The 8374-nt window shown below is 38.0% G+C and overlaps 1 pseudogene; it reads left to right on the top strand.

Annotated features, from left to right (window-relative positions):
* Positions 1–5260: 5260 nt before the first annotated feature.
* On the top strand, positions 5261–6412 carry LOC102669413 (scarecrow-like protein 6; annotated as a pseudogene).
* Positions 6413–8374: the final 1962 nt, after the last annotated feature.

The following is an 8374-nucleotide window of genomic DNA, read 5'->3' as shown; positions in this document are numbered from 1 at the left end:
CTTTGAAAAAAGGTTCCACCAATCATAACACAAGGTTTTTGAAAAAAAAAAGAAAAAAAATGTGTGTACACCTGAAGGGTGAATGCCGTGAAAATTTTTCCTAATGCCTAAATGGGCTCGGATGTGTGCATAAATTGATAAAAAAAAGCATCTTTTGGAAACAGTGGGTTGATTTTAAATAGGAAAAATGAATCCTAAGCCTTAGTGTTACATGACCACAAAGTTGAAGCTTGAGCGTCCACATGGGTGCGTGCATGATCAGTTTTGCATAAGTTTCCAAATCATCGTTGTTATATGCGTGTCATGGAAATAATGTGGGGCATTCCTTTGTATCCCTGAACCTCTGGCCAAAGCAAGTACCCTTACATACGTCATGTCTTTCCTTCTATAAAGCCTCTTTGGGCCAAAACCTCAATCCGTCGGCCCTAAGCCTCGACCCAGGGTAGAAATTTTTGCCCTTATCCTCGAAAAAAGAACATAAGGATCTATAAAAAAAATGAGAGGAAGAAAAAGCTTCATTTACTGTTAAGTTATGAATGTGCCTCAAAAGGAAAAGAAAAAGAGAAAATCCCCGATCAAAGATTGGAGGAAAGCAAAAGAAAAAGAAAAGAAAAATTACCGATCAAAGATCAGAAGAAAGCAAAAGAAAAATATACAGAAAGGTCATTGGACCAGACAATGTCTGAATGATGTATGGCATTGTCACAAGCAGAAAGAAAAAGCAAAAGAAAAGGAACCATGAATTGAAACACATGAAGCTCCCCTTGTTGGTTATCAACTGAATCTTTGTGCCCGCATCTCTTTCGTGTCATGCTAGACAAAAAAGGGGGAAAGGGAAAAGGTGGAAACTCCCAAAGCCAAATTTCCCACCAAAATCCAACTTCCTAAATGTCCTATTGATCCATAATGACCCATGTTATCTTTGATTTGATAGGAAATGATTTGCAAAGTCAAGTCATGACATATCTATGGTTCGGAATTAGGATAAAACACTTGCCTATGTGAGATTTATACACTTTCAGTGGTTTTCCTCTATTTTTAGTTGGACCCAGTGTTTCTTCTAAATGATCGTTTAAAAATGAAACGCTAATATCCTAAATCTCATTTGTGGTTATGAGAAAATTTTATCAGCATGCTTTCCTTCCCCAATAGACGCATTGTTTTTCTTCAAAAATGTATGTTGCTCTGATCGGCTGAAGGTTTGTTTTCTTTGCTAAAGCGTGTTCGCATTTTTAGTGAAACAACACCGAGTCTACTTTAGTCTCCCTTCGTCATCCAGAGACGACAAGTCCGATGACACACAGCGACCAACATGGTCGCCTGCACCCTTTGTCGAAGACGCGACGTCTATCGACCGAGACTACTTTAGTCTCTCCTTTTCGTCAACCAGAGACAATCAAGTCCGATGGCACACAACGACCAACATGGTCGTCTGCACCCTTTGTCGAAGATGCGACATCTATCGACCGAGACTACTTTAGTCTCTCTTTTTCGTCATCCAGAGACAATCAAGTCCGATGACACGCAGCAACCAACATGGTTGTTTGCATCCTTTGTCGAAGACGCGACATCTATCGACCGAGACTACTTTAGTCTCTCATTTTTGTCATCCAAAGGCAATCAAGTCCGATGACACGCAGCGACCAACATGGTCGTCTGCACCCTTTGTCGAAGATGCGACATCTATCGATAGAGACTACTTTAATCTCCTTTCGTCATCCAGAGACAGCAAGTCCGATGACACGTAGAGACCAATATGGTCGTCTGCTCCCTTTCTCGAAGCCTCAATGTCTATTGACCGAGACTACCCTAGTCTCCCTTCATCATCCAGAGATGGCAAGTTCGATGACACGCAGAGACCAATATGGTTGTCTACTCCCTTTGTCGAAGACTCGATGTCTATCGACCGAGACTACTTTAATCTCTCCTTTTCGTCATCTAGAGACAATTAAGTCCGATGACACGTAATGACCAACATGGTCGTCTGCATCCTTTGTCGAAGACGCGACGTCTATCGACTGAGACTACTTTAGTCTTTCATTTTCGTCATCCAGAGACAATCAAGTACGATGACACGTAGAAACCAACATGGTGGTCTACACCATTTTTCGAAGATACGATGTCTATCAATTGAGACAACTTTAGCCTCTTCTTTTCGTCATCCAGAGACAATCAAGTCCGATGACACACAGCGACCAACATGGTCCTCTCCACCCTTTGTCAAAGATGCGACATCTATCGACCGAGACTTCTTTAGTCTCTCCTTTTCGTCATCCAGAGACAATCAAGTCCGATGACACGCAGCGACCAACATGGTCCTCTCCACCCTTTCTCAAAGACGCGACATCTATCGACCGAGACTTCTTTAGTCTCTCCTTTTCGTCATCCAGAGACAATCAAGTCCATTGACATGTGGAGACATTTAATGGTTATCCGCACTCTTGCTATCTAGAGACAATCGAGTCCGATAGCACGCGGAGACAACTCATGGTCATCCGCACCTTTGTCATCTAGAGACGACAAGTCCGATGACAGCATAGACAAATATGGTCATCTGCTCCCTTCATCGAAGACTCGATGTCTATTGACCGAGACTATTTTAGTCTCCCCTTCGTTAACCAGAGGCAAGCAAGCCCATTGGCGCGCGAAAACAAATATGGTCATCTGCACCCTTTGTCGAAGATTTAGTGTCTATCGACCGGGACTACTTTAGTCCCCTCTTTTTCCATCCAGAGACAATCAAAGTCTGATGGCGTGCAAAGACTATAGTGGTCACTTGCTTTTGTTGTTCCGAGACTATCAAAGTCCCCTTTATCATCTAGAGACAAGCGAGTCCGATGGTATCCGGGATGATGATGGTCATCTATTTGTAATCATTTGGAGATTTTTTGCAGCCTCTTTTGTCATTCAGAGACAATCAAGTCCGATGAAGCACAAAGGCTCTCTTTTGCTATCTGGAAGAAAATCAAGTCCGATGGCATGCAAAGACAAACATAGTCGTCTGCTTCCTCGGTCGAGAGACTCAATGTCTGTTGACCAAGGCTACTGGAGTCTCCCCTGCTATCCCGAGACAAACGAGTTCGATAGCATGCAGAGGCCGTCACGGTTATCGATTTCTTTTATCGCTTTCAAGGCACCAAGGCTTTTGCTGATGCACCTGATGTCTTTTATGCTCTTTCTTTTGACAGATTTCGCTGATTGAGCTAATGGTCGGTCGGGTGGAAATGCGATTCGAATGAAATTAGTGTCTTATCTTTACTTCCCTTTTATCTCCAATAAAAGATAAGTAAGAATGGGCAATTGTCATACCTTAATTTTGTTTGGGAACGTTTGTTTACAACCATTTAAATTCTTGCCAGCCGAGTTGAGATGCATAACACTCTTTGCCGCGTAACCCGTAAAGTTTCGCGATGTTTTGGAATGAAATGATCAAAATACGAAAAATGGGGGTGAACTGATCAAACTGGGGAGTGTCCTTCAGCACTGGGCCCATTGGGGCCCATCAGAAAGCTTCATCAGGAAGCAACCAGCTCGCCTGGGCGAGCTGGGCGGTAAGTACCTCCCCTATTTTTGTTATAAATAGGGGAGGGAGGCTGAGTATGAAGGGTCGGCACTCTGGATATTTAGTTTTCACTTAAAATTAGTGAGGAGAAGAAGAAAGAAGGAAAAAAAATCCAAGCCAAGGCGCTTCCATGACGTTTTCGTGATCAATTCCGTGGACGTTCTTCGCCGTTCTTTGTTCCTTTTTCATTGTTCGTCGATCTTCAACCGGTTAGTTTTTGATTTTGAAGCTTTGAATTCATTCTATGCACCCTTAGGGGTCCATTCTTTCTTTGTATGTTTTCATCTTTATTCTTCTACTTTCGGTATTCTTTTTCTTCATTTTAAGCGAGTTCCGACCAATCGCTTAAGTCATAACCTCACTTAAATAATGTTTAAATGAATTCCAATCGATCGTTTATGTTGTAATCTCGTTTAATTTCCTTTAAAATAAAATTCAACCAATCGTTCACGTCGTAACCTCAGTTAAATCAAAAAATAATAAAAGAATAAAATAAGTGTCAATCGGACATTTTACTTTGAAAGTTCTCTTTAACGAGTTGGGAAATAACCAAGTGAAACTAAGGCTAAAATCAACTCACGAATCAAACTTTTGCTCGCAAAAAGGTCATTTGAAATCGTTCAAGGTCCAACGCGTTAACAGTTCTCCCTGTAAATCATGAAGATTTTGATGATGTCAAAAAGATCAAGCCTTGGATAATGAGCGTCATCATCAAAAAGGGGGAGAATGTGGATCATGCATTGTTTTTATGATGTCGAAAAGAAATCACTTGATTGTCATCATCAAAAAGGTGGAGAATGTGAATGCATGTATACATGATTTTGATGATGCCAAAGATAAGCGCTTCTCAAGTTTGATCTAAGTCAAGAATTCAGAAATTCAGAAAATAACTTCCAAGAGTCACAACTCTTCAGAAAATAACTCCTGAGAGTCACATCTGTGCAAGAGATTTTTGAATGGTCATCAAAGGCCTATAAATAGGTGACTTGGGACACAAAATGTAAGAGAGAGATATTCCAAGAGAACTTCATTGCCAAATGCTCTCTCAAAAGAAACTCTTGGGCAAACACTTGCAAATCCATTAAGAGTTTCTCCATGGACTTCAATTGTAATATCCATCTCTTCAAGAGAGAATTCTTCTTTCTTTCTTCTCATTCAAAGAGATTGATTAAGGGACCGAGGGTCTCTTAAGTTGTAAGGATTCCTGAACACAAGGGATGGGTTGTCCCTGTGTGTTTCAGACTTTGTAAACGGATTTTTACAAAGGGAGTGGAAAATCTCAAGTGGATTGCTAGAGTACTGGACATAGGCACGGAATTTGCCGAACCAGTATAAAACTGTGTTTGCATTCTCTCTTCCCTTATCTCGTTTATTTTGTTACAATCAATTTTTTCTTTCATGTTTAAAGAACATTATTACATTGATTGCTGCTTCTTCTACATTCTGAGCCTATCTCTTTTAGAAGAGGGTTAAAAGTTTGTTAGTGCGAAATTAATTCACGCCTTCTTAAGATAATTGAGGTCATGTGTCCAACACTCCCCTCCATTCAAAAATCAATAGATCGTTCAAAAGGGTCCGATTGAAGGGTAGGTTGCGACACACACAACTTCCATTGGAAGACGCTCTCGTGTGCCTCGCGATGCCCTCCCGCCAAAGGGTAGGTTGCGACACACACAACTTCCATTGTTTCCTCACCCTATGCAACCACAGGTTGTTCCATTTGCTAAACAACAGAAAGCAAGTTCCACTGGAGAAGATGCAAGCCACCAGCTCCATCATGCTATATATGACCAACTATACAAAACTGTTGAGCTGATAGAAGCTGGTAATCTGGTTCAGGCGCAAGGGATATTTGCGCGGCTCAATCACCAGCTCTCCCCAATTGATAAACCTTTTCATAGGGATATTTTTACATGAAGGAGGCCTTGATATCACTGCTTCATTTAAATGTTCAGAATGTCTTGGCCTTCACACCTATTAGTTCAATATTCAAAATTGGAGCATATAAGTCCTTTTCTAAGATATCATATGTTGTTCAATTTGCCAACTTCACTAGTAATCAACCAGTCTTTGAAGCTATGGAAATGTTTGATCAAATTCACATTATCGATTTTGATATCGGGCTTGGGGTGCAATGGTATTCTCTTATGCAAGTGCTTGCCCTAAGGAGTAACGGTGTGCCTTCGCTCAAAGTCACTGCCATTGTATCACCCCTCACTTGTGATGAGTTTGAGATCAATATTGCTCAAGAAGAGTTGAACCAATCTACGAAAGACATCAACATGTCTTTTGAGCTCAATGTTTTAAGGATTGAGTCATTAAACACTCATTTATGTCCACTCTCCGTCCAGTTCTATGATAATGAGGCAATTGTTGTGTACATGCCACTTTCTTGTTTCCAAACCACCCATCATTGTTTCCCTCAGTCCTTCGCTTTGTAAAGCAGCTTAGGCCAAAAGTGGTGGTCACTCTAGATCAAAATTTTGACCAAATCGATGTACCATTTTCCTCCAATGTAGTCCATGCTCATCACTGTTACTCAACCTTGCTTGAATCACTTGATGTTGCGAATCTGAACCTAGATGTCCTCCAAAATATTGAGAACCATTTCATCCTTCCAACCATTAAGAAGATTATATTAAGTCCCCTCGGCTTGCAGGAAAAATTACCTACTTGGAGGAACATGTTTTTGCAATATGGCTTCTCTCCCTTCCCATTTAGTAACTTCACAGAAGCTCAAGCTGAGGGTTTAGTGGAGAAGGAACCTGTAAAGGGATTTCAATTGGAGAGAAAGCTCTCACCTCTTCTCTATGCTAGCAGAGGAAAGAACTCAACACAGTTTCAACTTAGAGATGCTGAGTAGCAACACCAACTAATCATTACCTCATACATTTAAATGTGCTTCATAACTTACTACCTAGTTTATGAAATTGTTTATTTTATTTAGGTTTTTTAATGAGATTCACCACCTAAATGTTCTTCACTTGTGGGTTGACATCTAGATTCCACAGTTGTTAGTAGTGTGTTACATTGAATATGGATATATGTATGTCTTTTTCCCATTTCTATTATCTAAGGATTGGTGAGTGTTTCGCTGTTATGTTAAAGGCAAAGCAAATTTCTTAGGAAGAAACGAACAATTTAAGCCAAGAATGGTTGCACTATATTTATGTCCATGCTTTAGTTTTGTTATTATTGATGATTATTGGATTAGGGACTGAATTTGGCATACTTGGTTTTAATATGTAGCATGAATGTCTTGTGTCAATTTTATGTATATATGTATGCAGGTATTTTGTTAGAGGACATCGCATTTAACTTTGATATAGCAACCATCATTTTTTTCATTCTTGAAAGGGTTATCTTCTCTCAAGTGGTTTCAAAAGTAAAAGAAAAACTTGTAAGTGATCCTAGAAGTATTACTAATCCTCTTGTGTAATGTGATGGATGTTCAATGTTTCAAGAATTTCTTAGATAGTTTAATTACTTCAAGATCCACTTAAGAAAAAGAACAATATTACGAATGAATCATCAAAATATAACCTAAGAAATGTTAGGATATGGGACGTGGTTATGCCTTTTTTCTATGGAAGAATATGGTATAAATGTATGATAGAAATGATGGGAGTAGGAAGAGGATGAGTTTTCAGAAAATTGACACCTTAACTTGAATTGTGCTTATTAGCTTCTTTACTTACATTACATGGCTTGCTACAACTTATGCCTTTATATAGGTTACATAGGTGATTTCTACACACTTCTATACTACTTAGTCCTAGAGTCTTCAAGATTCATTTATTATCTACCATCCATTTCTATAATGTTCTAGGTGTTTCTATGACTTTATATAAGAAGATATTTTTTTACATCCATCAAGAAGTTTCTACACACTACAACATCTCTATAGGTGTAGAACTCTCTAGATAATGGACCACTAATTATACATCTACATTTTTCTAGACTAATCTTCAACAAGGAATCCATTTTATCTCGGTTACACTGACTTTAATGTCAAGATGAGAACATAAAATGAATCATCAGAAAAATTGTGGTTCTTTGACTAATTTTAACTTGAGAATAATAACGGTGTTACATTGGTGCGGCCTTGTTTGCACTTTGCACAATAATTAGTTAGCTATCAAATTATGAAATCAGTCAAGTACAGATTCATAAAGACATAGCAATTTTAAAAAAAAATATTAATTTATCAATATTTAACATTTTGAGATAGCCAATAAATTTTTGGCCACTTCTTATTAAGACTGGCAAATCATGTTTGATTTGTGCGGTCAATTCATTATCTTTTGGAAGATTGAGTTACAAATAGTGATGAAGGGTTCGAATTTGGACTTTTGTATATGAAAAAAACATCTAGTTAAGAAGTGACATCTCTTTTTTGTGCCTTCAAAATTCTTGAAAGAGATTAGTCTTTTGCTGAACGATTGGAGATATTTCTTAAAATTTCATATATTTAAAAAAAATAGTTAGATTTTATGTTTCAGAAAAGTAATTAAAAATTTAGTTAAAACCTAAAGTGTTAAGTTCTTTAGTTGAATGGTATTAATTTATTGTCATTCAGCAAAATGAATGGTATGGGTATTAATTTATTGAATGAACAGTGATCAATTAAATTAGTTATTAGTGATATATATATATATATATATATATATATATATATATATATATATATATATATATATATATGGGTTTTTTTTAGACAAAAAATATGTTTTAGTTAATATTAACTTTAGATTTTTTTTAAACTTTTACTATTTTGGTTTAAGATCAAATATTTTATTAATAATTAAAATA

This window comes from Glycine max, chromosome 1, assembly GCF_000004515.6.
Source record: "Glycine max cultivar Williams 82 chromosome 1, Glycine_max_v4.0, whole genome shotgun sequence".
NCBI classification, from domain to species: Eukaryota; Viridiplantae; Streptophyta; class Magnoliopsida; order Fabales; family Fabaceae; genus Glycine; species Glycine max.
This window is presented reverse-complemented; position numbering and strand designations above follow the sequence as displayed.